Source organism: Camelus bactrianus, chromosome 3 (assembly GCF_048773025.1).
Source record: "Camelus bactrianus isolate YW-2024 breed Bactrian camel chromosome 3, ASM4877302v1, whole genome shotgun sequence".
Lineage (NCBI taxonomy): Eukaryota > Metazoa > Chordata > Mammalia > Artiodactyla > Camelidae > Camelus > Camelus bactrianus.
The window spans coordinates 88071502-88084392 of record NC_133541.1 but is presented as its reverse complement, the minus strand read 5'-3'; the positions used below and the strand labels follow the sequence as shown (position 1 = coordinate 88084392).

The 12891-nt window shown below is 44.6% G+C and overlaps 1 protein-coding gene across 5 annotated transcripts in view; it reads left to right on the top strand.

Moving 5' to 3' along the window:
• The window catches only part of ZNF608 (zinc finger protein 608), a 101091-nt gene that overhangs the window by 30732 nt on the left and 57468 nt on the right, over window positions 1-12891 (top strand). The window lies entirely within an intron of this gene.

The window sequence follows — 12891 nt, the reverse complement described above, 5'->3', positions numbered from 1 at the left end:
CGCTACATCATACAAAAATTTCTTATTCATGGGTTACATGTCCACTAAAAATTTGTGGCCACCTGTTTATTTTGGAGCTGATCTTTTATGGTTCTATGTGAAGAGGATTTAGAGCAGGCATTCTCTGATAGCTACGAGATTGAGTGAACTGCCCTCCAAAATTAGTCTTAGTAGTTTGTTATAGCCATCTAAAATCTGTTCTGAACTGAGACATGGTGAAATGACACATTCTGGAACTATGGAAGCTAAGATAGCGTGACCCTGTCTCCCATTCCCCCAATAGCCCTCATTCCTCTCCGACACTAAAGAGTAACTAAAATGGATTAGTGACGTGTGCTAGCATACATAGATGACCAACTTATTTTTATTTATGTCTGTGATTTCTTTTGAGACCTTTCACAGAGTTTACTTTGATTCTTGAAGTACCCCTACGGAATAGCTAAGGCCAGCCTTCTTAATGCCATTTTAGAAGATCCTGCTTTCACTCTGAGGTTTAGGATTCCTCCCAGAACACCAGTCTCTGGAAGAGAAAGAATCATTGTGCCTCCCAAATAATATCAGATCATATACCTGATTCTAAATAACTCACAGTGTTCAATTATAGATTCATCTCCAGACATTTTGAAGTTTTTCATTTTTCATTTCATTTGAAAAACTATCCTCCGGTTTCCAGAGAGGGTTTTGAAGGTATCGGTTTAGCTACGTGACACATGGAACAAGTCCTGAAAACACTGCTGTTGAGGGTGGTGAAAACTGTGTATGCGGGGATGACAGGGACCGCTCGCGTTGTCTGAGCACTTAATACGGGAGGGGGACAGTAAGGACTTTGGGTGATCTCATTTCACGTGTCTCTCACACTAAATGCAAGTCAGTAGTATTATATACTAAGATCCCCAATTTATAGATGAGGAAACTGAGGCTTAGCAGAGCTAAGTGAAATTGTAAGACGATTCAGCTGGGAAGTAAATGATCTAAGAGTCAAACACAGAGACTTTATTAATGACATGATCTTATTTGGTTCAGAAGGGTTAGTGTGATGCTTGGCATGAGACCTTGACCTGTCTGTCCTGATACTCTGTGGGAAGTAGCTTCTGGGATGGATGATCGCTTGATTCATTCCTAGTTCCCAGCCAAATGTGTTTGAGAGCAATAATTTCATCTCATTCATTCACGTCAGAGGAAGTTAAGATAAAACATCTTGGTTTTCAAGATTTAAGATGTTACCGAAACCATATTGTAATTACATAGGATACTTACAGTTTCTCTGTTCTTATAGGGATTGAGAGGTATAATTGATCAACAATGTTGTTATTTCAAAAAACTTCACTTGTGTGTAAGTTCTGTGCAGGCAGGGATCTTGGGTGTCTCGGTTATCATTATATTAGTGGCCAAGCTGTCGTAGTAAAGAGATGCTCAATAAATATTTATTGAGTTTTAAAGTTATGACTACTCAAGTTTGAATTGAAGTGTATACCTCTTGTGTCTCTTTTCTGGATTATGACTCCTCTGAGTTTTATTGGGAGAGTTCAGAGTAGTAGTACATTAAATTTTTCTTCTTTTTTCCTCATTCAGAAATGGATCTATGTGCTGGCTTCTTCTCATGCCTGTGCTTCTCCCTTCTTTTTTCCTGCTCTCTTCCAACCCCTCCCCCACCCCGTAACATACATTAGAGTCAACCGGGGAACCTTAGTGAGCTATTGGCAGTACAGGCATCTCCCATTAACCCGACCAGGGGCCAGCACACACTTTTTCTGTAAAGGACCCATAGTAAATATTTTAACTTTCTGGGTCCAAATGCTAAATCTTACATAATATGTAGGTACTTATATGATGAGGGAGAGAAAAGTCTCTACAGATTTTTCTTTAATCGATGAAAATTAAAATCAAATAATAGTAATTGAGTCCAATTTGTTGGTAATACAGGTCTGCGAATGAGAAGAATGGAATTCTCTTTTTAGGGGTGAGTGGTGGTATTATTTCACTTAATATGGACTCAAACTTAATGGTTGCTGTCATTAAATTGATTACAAATTTCATTTGTGAAAGACATTCTTAGCTTGTGGACTGTACAAAAAAATTGGCAGCAGGCGGGATTTGGCCCACTGGCCTTTGTTTGCTGACCCTTGAATTAGACTGTGGACTGAAGACGTCCCAAGCAAGGTAGACTGCTTCTGATAATCTCCCTCTGTAAAGGCCCACTGCTTGGAGACTGGGAAGGGAAGGTGTTTGCATTGGGGGAGTTGGGATTTGCAGGCGGGAGCAGGAACACAGGGAACAGGCGATATGCTTTGAAGGTACTTGAGAAGGAAGATGGAAGAGGAAGAGAGTGAGTTTATCCCTGTTCAGGGTCCATCAGTGATTCTCAAGGGGATGTGCCTTGGACCCTTCGGGACATCACTCTGGGAAGGGCAGGATGAGGTGGGGGCATCTGAAAAAGCATATTCAGGATGCCCGCTGGTTTTGTGATACAGCCTCCTGAAGTGAAATTCTCATTATCTTCTCTGGCTGCTGGTGACACATGCATTGCAGGAGCTGGCATTTGGGGGTGGAGTCTGGGTATCACGGATCAAGTCATCGAATGGAAAAGAGGTGGCTGCTGCCATGGTGTTGGGTCATTATTTCTTCACCTGGTTTGAAAAAGAAAGTTCTGGGGAGGAGTTTGGGCCACATTAGGGGGCTACCAGCCGCTGTTAGGGTGAAATTAAGGGCTAGCCCTTAAAAAGCTAGCAGTCATGGTCTCCTGGTAGGTAGAGGGGAGAGAGGGGCCCCGAGCCAGCTCCCCAAGGGTGGGCACTGTCTCCTCTTGAATTCTCTGTGGTGTTGGCCACCAGGCCTCCCAGACGACTGTGACCTTAGAGCCCGTCCCCTTTGATTTCGGTCACTCACCTCTCTCCTGGTTTGCTGTGACCTCAGCAGCCGTTCCTCCTCTCTTTCTGCCCCATCAGCGTTGGGTGAAGGGTTCTGCCCCTTCTCTGTATTTTTCACTTTTTCCCTGAGCCATCCTGTCCTCTCTGCTGGCTTCACCACTTTCTCTCTGCCAGTGACTCCTCTCTAGTCTAGATAATTCTTTTGAGCTCCAAACAGTTCTGTCCATCTGTGTGCTGGATGTGGCCCCACCGTCCTCTGCCTATCCTCCCCCTGCCAGGGACTGATGCCCATACCGACTAAAACAGACACCTGGGGCTGGTCTTTGAGTCTCCCCGCTTCCCCCGCCTTGCTGAGCACAGCCTCTCCTCCACCCGCACCGCAGCTGCTACCTCTCCCATGGACAGCTCTAGGGGCTTTCTAACTGCCCACCTTTCCTCCCCCAATTTCAGCCCCCGCGTGTCTCTTCTCCCCACGCTCCCTGTGTGCTTTTTACCAAATGAACTGTCAATCCTCCGGTGCCTCTCCTCAGCACTGTCTTCTACCTTGGCAGTAATCCCCCAGATTCTTTGCCTGACCTGGACTCTTCCTGAGCTGTCTGTTTCTCCAGCCTTAACGTTCCATCTTCTTCCTGACCCCCTAAGCCTCCAGCCCCTTAACTGACTGGTCCAGAATGGCTTGACTCTGCTTGCGCCTCCTGCCCTTCCCCAGGCTCAGCCCTGCAGTTCCTTCAGATGTGTCTTGCATACTCCCCATCCCACCTGTTGGTGGTCCCACAGAGCCCTGGGCCTGACTGCCCACCCGCGCCTTGACCACACACACTGACTGCTCTGCGGCCACTGCTAGTCTCTCCTGCAGCCTCGGGGCCCTCAGGGCACCTGGAGCAATGCTCAGCACATTGTGGAACCTGGCAAAAACTTTTTAGATGAGGGAACGACTTCCCTGATGGTGAGGTGGCTTTAATCAGTAGTCCTGATAAAGAGGGGAGCATGGGGTCAATACACCATCTCCCTGTCACACAAACTAGGTCCTAAGACGACCTTGGTTTGTCCATTTCAGGACTTCTGCATGAGGGGTTGAAGGAATAGTCCTGATCTTGTGCCTTCTCCCTTCTGCATTAGCATGTTTTCTTTTCTTCTCAAGTGGAATGGCTTGGCATCTTTTTATTAAAAATCAGTTTTTAAAACAACCATGGAAGTAGGACATGTTCGTGAGAAAATTCATGCAGCACAGGGGCTGTAAAGTGAACGGTGGTCCCTCGCCCCCTGCATGTTTTTATATGGGTTACTTTTCTGGAAGGATGCATAAGACACTGTTAGAAGAGAAGATCTCCGTGGAGAATGACCTTTTGGCTTTTAAAGGCTGCTCTGTTCTCAGGAGGGAGGATGGAAATCTGGGCCTGGGAGCAGCTTTTTTGTGGGGAAACTTTTGAGTTACGGTACAGGGCTTGATAGAGGACAGGGCCGCCCACGCTGGGAGAGTCTATGGCCTCTTGTTTTGCTCCTGACCCTGAGACATAACTTAACCTCTGAAGACTTCAGTTTCCCCAGTTTACAAAGTCGGATGAGGAAACTCTTGCCTTTCAGTCGAGCTGAAATAAGAGTGAATGTGAGTGTCTTCAAGGGGTCCTTGAAAACGGGTATGGAGAAGGCTGGGAGAAGCTTTGTAATTTTTTCTTGCTCTGTAACCTTCCATCTCTGCGATGAACTAGGGAGAGCTTTCCTGACTTGTTTGAATGGTTACGAAATTAAAATTTCAAAGCTTTCATTAAGAGAGTGTCAGCTATTTTGAATCAGTGGTTGGGAGGTATGGAAATGAGGGATAAGATATTCATACGGAGCCTTAGACAATTTACGTGAGCATCCTTTAGGTTTTGCGGGGAGAGGAAGGAAGCCAAAACTTCCCCTCCTGTGCCTGGCCCACCGTGCTGCCGAAAGGAAGGCTTTGGCCCCTTCCAAGGCACCGTCTATTCCCATCAGGCACTTCCTCATTATTGAATTTGTCACGACCAGTATGTATTGTGTTTATAACTCAAATGTCTAAAATATTAGTTGAAAATATTCCTTTTAGGTGGCTGTGGGTGAGACTCCCCTACTCTAAAGAAAAGGAGTGCTGTTAGTTGAGAGGATTAGGAATAAGGTAATTTCCCCCCCAAACAGGCTTTTCTTCCCTTCTTTTCCCTTCCTTTCTCCTTTCTTTGACTCATGTCTGTGGCCAGAGAGGGGTGAGGGTGAGAGGCTGCAGCCTTTCCCTAACTTCAACCTAATGTCGAGGAGAAATTGAGATCATGCAAAGACAGGCAGTGCATTGGCGGCCAGTATCTACCCTCGAGTCAGAGTTTTGAAATTGATGTTCATTTATCCATGTGAAGCACAAACCAGAGTTAAAAATCCAGTTTTACTGGACTTCTTCTTCTTCTTCTTTTTTTTTTTTTGGTTTGACCCTTCAGGATTGGGGACCAGATCTAATTGAAAGAAATGGAAATTGTGTGGAACTTCGACACTGAGTGTATAAAGGGATTCGTGAAAAGGAATTATCCAAGAAGATAGACTTTTTTAAAGTACCTTCACCACTGCCTCCTTTCTTTGTGGCTTCTTTTTGTGTTTTAAGTGTTTTTGGAAATAGGCAGGATGAGAGGAAATCAGAGAACCCTTACGAGTAAGAGGACAACACTGATCATCACCTGCTGTTTAAAGCAGGCGCAGCTCTCTGAGCAATGGATGATGTCAGTGGCATTTCCAGAACAGATGGAGAATCTGTGGCTCAGCCATTGGACAGTATTTTTTTCCCCCTCAAAGAACACACATGAGGCTGAGTGTGTGACAGCTGATGTGGTCTGGTGGGAAGTGCCCAAGGCTGAGTCCCTGTGTCCCCTCCACCTCCTCACTGTCCTGTGGAACTCTGCCCAGCTACAGGAGGGCCTCCTAGGGGAGAATTTGGTTTGGCTTCAAAACAGTAACAAAAGAAACTTATTAAGACATTGAGTCTTGAGTAGTTTAATTATACTCTCTTTCCATACTCAGGACCTTCTCTTTTGCTTTGAAGAATTGTCATGAATAAAGAATGGAGTTAAAAAACATCATTGTTGTTTAAAATATATTTTACACCTATGGCTGGCCCTTGAGTGACTCGGCCTTGTGGCCTGCACGTGGGGCCACTTCTGGAGGGATATACTAACAGTCAGTGACCTTCTCTTGGCTGCCACCCCTGAGTAGTGCCACAGAGGCCCCAGGTTGGCATCCTGCGATTCCAGCGTGGCTGGAGTCCTGCCTAGAAAGGGAAACAGCTCTCTTGGGACCAGAGACCTGGTCCATCCCCAGGCTGATCCCCACCTGTTCAGTGGCTCAGCCTCTAAAAACACTTGAGCAGCTCAACCTTTGGCTTTTTATTTCCAGCAGTCTCTGGTCTTCACACCTGGGAATGAGAAAATGGAAATAAGGGTATGATTCCTAGTCACTGTACCTAGTTGTTGCTTTTGGAATCGGATGATTTAAAACAGTAACAACAACAAAAAAAACCTGAGCTTTGGTTTCAGCGAAGTGTTCAGTGGAGGTTTCTGGAGGGATTGCAGTGTTTGCTTGGGCGCACCGAAGTGCATCATTCTGAACTGTGCCGTGAAAGGTGATTCAGGTGTGCGGCTTCTCACATACAGAAAAGGGCAGAAGTTACCTGGGGAGGAAGGTGTCTGAATCATGTGTCGTGTTTTACATTTAGAAGAGTTTCTTTTGCTGTTTGATCACTGTAGGTTCAAATTCTGGCTCAGCCAATGACCTTATGTGACCTTTCCCGTTTCCTGTTCCTGATTTGTAAAGTATTGAAGAAGAGAATGCACAGTGTAACCCCTCCCACGTTACATGTGTTAAGCTAGCTGCTGCTGTTACTGTTTTCACAAGAAGGCCCAGGGACTTTGAAGTCAGAGAGGTTTGGCCTTGAAATTCTTTGGGTCAGTTGCCCATCCTTTGAGATCTTCAGTTTCTGCTTCTGTAAAATGGGGATGTGAGGAGTGTGAAAGGAGATAGAAAACATATGGGGCCTGGTGCACAGTAGGCCCTAGTAAGAGCTTGCCCTGTTTGGCAGCGAGCTGTAAGCATGCATTACCTTGATAATGGTTCTAAAAGGAGAAGTCTCCCCTGCATGTAGTCAAGACAGAATTCGGAATGACTGAAATACAGTTGTTCCAGGTTTGTCCTTCAGGGATGGAAAATTCACCCTTGGTGATCATTTTGGAGAAAGGATCAGTGCTTGAGGAAACCGTTTTTTAAGCTTACCTTGCTTTGCTAATGATGCGGTGATGTCAGGCAGAAAGAGTGGTTAAAATGCAAAGTGACAGACTGTGGCAGTGGTCACCTTTAAAGAGCTGTGATTTACCCTACACAAAGTGCAGTCTCTGTCTAATGCTTTTCAAATTAAAGAGGTGACTGTGGGCAATCTCATAAAACAGCCAAATACCAGGATCTGGAGAAAACGTGAGCATTAAGTAATCGTGTCCCAGCGTGCTCATAGAATGTTAAGAATACTGACTCTGAGCAAAATAAAACACCATTCCCACTCTGGTTGTTGGCAACCCAAGAATCTCAGGATTGAGGGGTTATGAGCGAGACGAGCATGGAGATTTGTGGCAACAAGATGGAAGAAATCGGGCAGGCTCCCCAGTCAGGGTTCAGACTTGCCCCCGGGGTATGGGAGGGAATTTTTCATTGAGACCTGCCTATCTCCTGGTCCTGAGCTTCCCCTCTGCCTGGCAGGACTAGCCGTCCCCACAGCAAGGCCACCTGACTGCCCCTTTGTTGGGTCTTAATGGAGGGGGAGTGTCCGCCGGAGCACCCCCAGCCCCGCCCTGGCGACCCCTCCTCACTTGTCAGTTTCAGGTACACAAGACCGTCCCGGCTGACACAGTCAGTGCTTCAGCGATGCAAAGCCCTTGCCACCAACACTCCAGCTTGGGAGCCTTCCTTGCTCATCAGCACTTGGGAGGCTCTTGAAATGAGATGAACAGAAAATATTGCCAGAATCTTTGCTGATTTCTTCCCCCAAGTCCTCTGATTACACACACACAGTGCCGCTATCTGTGTAAATAACCTTTTCTTCCCCGCCTTCCTCTCCCCTCACTGCTCCCCCACTCCCATGCTCTTAGGCTCTCTCAAGTGATAAATAGCCAGGCTACTGCTCAGTGTGCACCAACACCTGGGAATAATCACGCAAAAATAACAGTGAGAGACTGCCGCGCGTCTGTTCTTGACATTAACTTTCCTCAGTTTGACAGGCTGCCACCACCAGCTGTTAGACTTATGGGTCTTTTTTTTTTTTTCCTTCCCCACTGGAGACGGCTGCTTTCCTCTTAAGGGCTATAGTAGGTTACATCAGTGTCCCGTTAAGATAACAGAAAAGAGCTTCGACAAAGGAACCATTGCCACAACCAGCCAGTTCTCTCTTCTAATCTTTTATTCCAGCTAATAGTAATATTTGACTAATAATTCCCTGCCCACTTTTTTTTAAAGGGAATATCTGATTATTAACTGTTTTAGGGTCCTTCCCTCCAGAAAAGTATTTATAATCGCCTCCCTGGAATTGCCTTTGAATGTATCAAATCTTAGCATTTGGCTTTAAAGGGCCAAACCATCTACTGATTTCTTTTCAGTTCAGGTCTTTGGCATATTTGTAATAATGATAATACTGTTGACCATGGCAGTAGCTTTTATTTATACTTCGTACTAGGTCCTGGGCTAACGTTTCAATGATGTCAGGTGGTAGTCACAATAGCAGTGAGGTGTTGTTTCCATGTTACAGATGAAGCCACTGAGTCCCAGAGAGAGAGCAAGCAATTTGCCTCAGTTATGTTGCTGAAAGTAGAGCTGAATTCCAACTGCAGAGGCTGATCGCCACACCGCACTGTCTTCCACTACATGCTGTTTTTTTGCACTCAGGCCACCAGGGCCAGCCCCTTGGACGAGGTTCTGTGGTGACACTTGTGATTTTGCTGGATTTGTGTAATGATATGATTGCTGCTGCAGTCTTGCCCACTCCCTTGTTTTGCTAGAAGCCTGCACTGTGCAGGTGTGCAGTGATTATTTATCGGGCATGGGTGATCAAGTTTAGGTGAATAAAAGGAGACTTGGGAGAGCGGTGCACGAAAAAGAGGTACAAGTAGAGCTTAGTGGAAGGAGACTCTGTAGAAGTGGAGGACTCATCGGGCCCTGTGATCAAACAGGATGGATTGAACTGGTGGACGGCTGCCAGCTGCCAGAGTAGGAAAGGAGCAGTATTTCCCCAGGCTGAGCTTCTCAGGGTTAAGCCCTTTTTCTTAGACTTTTAACACACTTTAACCGCACTTAACCATGCATTTGGAGAGGATTATAGATTTATGTTAAACATAGTAGGATATAAAAAGGATCTTTGTAAGGTTGTGTGCAGGGTTAGAGAACTGTAATATCAGACCAGGGATTTTTTTTTCTTCTTTTTTAAAGCCAGTGTTGACTGAACTCAGCACTATGCCAAGCTTTCGCTTGACTTGAATTATCTCCTTGAGTCTTCACTGGGACCCTGTGCGGGGTGATTGTTATTCTTACTCTCATTTCTTTGATCCAGACACGGAGCCTTAAAGTAGCCAGGTCATTTGCTCAGGGTCTTGCACAAGCAGGGCCAGGATCTGAACCCAGCACAACCCGAGGTCCAACACCACCGAGTCCAGGTGTAGGCTGCCTCCTCACCAGACTCCCTTCTTGAAACCGTTGCTGCTTTCTGTCTTAAGGAGCCTCACTAGTTGACGAAATATTACATTTCAGTGTATGATCAGTGAGTGACCTGAGCAGTCGGGATGCAGTGGAGTTGCCCTTTTGTATAAGGCAAAAGTAAGTAGCGAAGTTCTTTTCAAATCCTGGGTGACATGTGGTGCCTGTGACTATGAGTTGGACACCATGAAATACACAAGAGAACCAAAACATTTTTTGCAGGGAACTTCTCCCGCTGGGGGCATTCACTGGCAGGAAGCAATGGCTACATTCCAAATGATTTCCCTTTTACCCCTCTTTTGTCTCCTAGTGTGTGTTGAACCCCTTCTGTCAGGTTCCTGCTTGGAGGATGCTACTGTTTTATGCTCACCTGGGCTGCCAGTAGAGATAGCTTATCGCCCTCACACAAACATGGGCCACAGTTTTCTCTAGAATGAGTTAGCTGGACTAAATGACCTTCTAGCTAAAACGTCCTGTGGTTGTCTCAGAAAAGCTGGAAATGCCAACTCAGCTGCCTGTGCCCGGCCAGGTCCCTGGAGGGGTGGGAGGTGGAGGAGACTCAGCCCTGTGAGTTGAGGCTGTTAAGGAATGTGGGCCCAGCATAGCATGTTATCCAATTATTATGTTAACAGAGAATGGAAATTTAGGCTTTCCCCTAATCTTTTGTGTTGGCAAAAAGATGAGAATGTGTTTAAAAGTAGCATACCTGCTAAATAAAACACCTCTGGGAGTGGCTGTAAATCCCTTCCCCTCTCTGGGTGTTGATCTCTGGGGACCAGGAAACCCCCCAGTAGACCACGTGGGTGGTCTTTGTTCTTCACTCCAAATCCTGAAATCCCAAGGGAGAAAAGTTCCCTTTTCTCTTCTCACTGGTTGTAATGATGATGATGATAATGATGATGATCTGGTACCTACGGGAATATGAGTTTTGAGCCACACTGAGGAAGTGAATGCAGTGGAAAAACTAAGAGAAATTCACTTGTAAAACTCAGAGAGTGGACCCTTTAAAACTCTATTACCTATCAAGTCTTCCTATCAAGTTTAAGAGTTTCAGACCATTATCACATGGGGGGACTGTTTGTGATTAAGTTCATATTTATTGTCCAACTTCTTTGAACCTTAGCTTTCTCATTTTAAAACACGTGTGGACAGGGCTCCAAGGTCCTATCTATAAATGTCATCAACTGGACTCTTTTCAATGCATTTGGATTATGTTAATGGAAATAAACACAGTTAACTCACTGTTGGCTCAAGATACCATGGTCTTTCCCATCAAGCCACCTAGAAGCTTCATCTTTGAAATTACATATATATCCCAAATAGTATGCGAGTGTGTATCTCCGTGCAAACAGATTCATAAGCAGAGTTATACTGAAATAGGGATTTAGTCTAGAAATTCTGTTGTGATAGGATTCGTGATCACTATTAGCAGGCCAAAGAATACATTTTCCACTTGAGGAACATGGGCCTCAGAGAGGTTAAATGATTCTCCCAAGTCACAAGCTTACTTAGTGTGGGAGGCAGGGCTACTGGTGTTGGCGCGCCCTGTCCCTGTAAATTCTGTTGTACCTGTTGCTCCAGGGTGTCCTGATATGCAACATTAGAGTTGATACTAAGACTCCTTACCTCTTTTATTTTATTCCATTTTCTTATTTCTCTAACTGAAGTTTTACTTGTTCTCTTAGAATGAATGTAGGCTGTTGATCAAGGATATAAAGAATGTTTTCAGGATACTGTTCTATTTTGTCTTTTCAGTTTATATGTGTAGCACCAAATTACAGTCAATCTACAACTAACCGTGCAGATTAAGAGGTTGTTGGGAAACATGCAAAAAAAAAGTGCAGTAGCTGGTTTATAATTTTCCTCTGTCTTTTTAAAAATTCTTTTTTAAATTTTTAAGTGATTTCAATCTCATACAATCTTTTGGTTGTAATTAAGACTACAAGGTTGTATTGGATCCTCCCACTCCTTAAATTTTCTTCCTCAGAACCCCTTTTCTTCATTTGTCAGCTCAGTTTTAAAATAGGAACTATCAGTGCGAACTTTGATCCACATTAAGCTGCATTTACACGAAAGCATAAATCACCAGATCTGGGGTTTGGGGCTGTTAAATGCTTTTCTTTCTTGGGCTCTGTGATCACGAATGAAGAACAATAAAAAGCATGGAGCAAAAGAAGTTTTATGGCAGCTTTGAGAGCAGGAAATTAAGTTTCTTTAACGTGCAGTTGGCTGAAGGGCTGTTCGATTGCATCTTGGATCACTCAGGCAAGTGAACGTCAGTTTATCATTTTTGTGAAACGCAAACTGTAGAAATAGTTCCTACAGTCATATGAACAAGGCGCCCACACAGATGACTGCTTCAGCTGTTTAACTAGGAGCACACTTCCTCATATGACTTATCTTGAAATACACTCTTTTTGTATGTGTGTGTGTGTGTGTGGTTTTTTTTTAAAGAACAAAGACTATATAATATTATGTCTGTAGCCAAATGTGGATTTCTTAGAAATGTTAACTGGGAATACATGAACAGACTAAGATGGTGTTTTACCAGGACACCTTTCTCTGTGTCCTTGTTACACATCTAATTTGTTCGCCCAACTGATAAAACATGCGAGGTATCACCTCTTCTAAGTTGTGATGTCTCTTTGCAGCTTGAGGACGTAGGTGATCTGAAATCCCCGGCAGACACGCTCTGCATTTGGCTCTTTCACATTTGATAACCTGTCAGCAGGGCCAAAGCTCTTCTGTAGCAGTCATGACAGTTATTAAAATGGGCCAAATGCATGAATGGCTCGGTTGGCGATCTGCCTGTTCAGTACACGCATAGCCTTCGGTTTCATTATGGCCAGACTCGTAAACTTTTTGTGGTGAAGGACCTCTTTACTGCTCTCCTCAGGGTCAGGGTGCAGAGGAGCTAGTACACTGCACGACCTTGTAGAGACTCCTTTCTCTTTCCCTGGACACAGAGAGGGCTGCCGATTCCTCATCAGACTCATCGGAGATCTTTACTCACTGAACCACTCAAGGGCTTGTGCGTTGGAGAAACCCACGTTCTGTTGAGCACACAAATTTTTTCTCTGTTTATATGAATTCTGCTAGAACACTTAATTAGGAGTTGATGCTTAATATATGCTAATAATACCCAGCTTCTGGTTTTCAGTGTGTGTAATCAAGTTTATGTATTTTCTATATTCGGCAGAGGAAGTTAATATATTTTAGTAGTGATTTAATTCATTATGTTTTATAAAGTACTTGGAAAGCCAATTTTAGTCCATCTCCTTTGCTTAAATGTCCAGTG